Raw genomic sequence first — 1113 nt, 5'->3', positions numbered from 1 at the left:
TATATATATATATATATATATATATATATATATATATATATATATATATATATATATAAATTTTATACACTTTTCAGCTACTGAATGTAACTAGTTTCTGGCAGGGGCTAAAAATAAAAAAAAAGCCTTTATTTTTTATTTTTTATAATAACAATGTCGTTCGAGTCAGCTTGTTTGCGCACAGAAATTAATTTATCGTATACGCCCTCAAGCTAAGTTATCAATGCTCTTTCGAATTACGTGAATGGAGTTTAGACACTAAATTAATTTGCTTTTTAAAAAATAGAAATAAGCCCAAATTTCAAATTAGTTTGAATTTTAAAAAGTTACCTAATCTAATCATTTATCTCCGGAAAAGAAATAAATCCAAACACAACTCAAACACAAATATTTTTAAGAAAAGATTCTAGATAACACAATGCTACAATCAAATATTTTGAAACTAAATTAATCTAAACAACATTATTAGTAGTCATGGATTCGTCTCAATTTATGTGATCCTTTTTCCTTTTTAATCTGTCTCAAATGTCATTTTTCTACATTTAAAAATAATTTGATTAACTTAATGATTTATATTATATCCTTAATGAGATAACTTAGAGCCACACATATATTAGTAGGGCTAGGGGTGGCAAATGGGCGGGTTGAGCTGAATTTGGGTTGGTCAAGATGGGTTAGGTCAATAAATGGATCATTGTCCAACCCAGCCTAAAGTATACTTAGGCTAAGAAGAGCTGGGTCAAGATGGACTACACAATGTGTCATAACCCAACCCGCCCAACTTGACCCATGTTTTAGAATCATGCTCATCTTGCATAAAAAAGCCTTTTACCTTAAAATGTATAAGTTTGAAAGTTTTTTTGCGGGTGGGGGTGGGGTGGGGCAGGAGGGTAGTGCAGAAAACGAAAAATTGAAAATAAAAAAAAAGTAAATTTTTGAGGGAGTTCGCGCGCGGGGTAGGTGCGTGGTGCAGAAAAAAAAATCAAAAAAATTAAAAATCCAAAAAAAATAAAAAATAAAAAGTAATTTTTTTTTAGAGGGGAGTTGGGGGGGGGGGGGGTGAGTGGGTCGGTGGTGACGAAAAAATAAAAAAAAACTAAAAATTGAAAAATA

General features: G+C 31.1%; 1 protein-coding gene across 1 annotated transcript in view; it reads right to left on the bottom strand.

Moving 5' to 3' along the window:
- The window catches only part of LOC109235701 (CBL-interacting serine/threonine-protein kinase 1-like), an 8383-nt gene that overhangs the window by 5649 nt on the left and 1621 nt on the right, over positions 1–1113 (bottom strand). The gene's annotated exons all lie outside the window — the stretch shown is intronic.

The sequence above is a fragment of the Nicotiana attenuata genome, chromosome 12, assembly GCF_001879085.1.
Source record: "Nicotiana attenuata strain UT chromosome 12, NIATTr2, whole genome shotgun sequence".
Taxonomy (NCBI): Eukaryota; Viridiplantae; Streptophyta; class Magnoliopsida; order Solanales; family Solanaceae; genus Nicotiana; species Nicotiana attenuata.
Note: the sequence above shows the minus strand (reverse complement) of the source record. Positions and strands in the feature narration are given on the sequence as shown.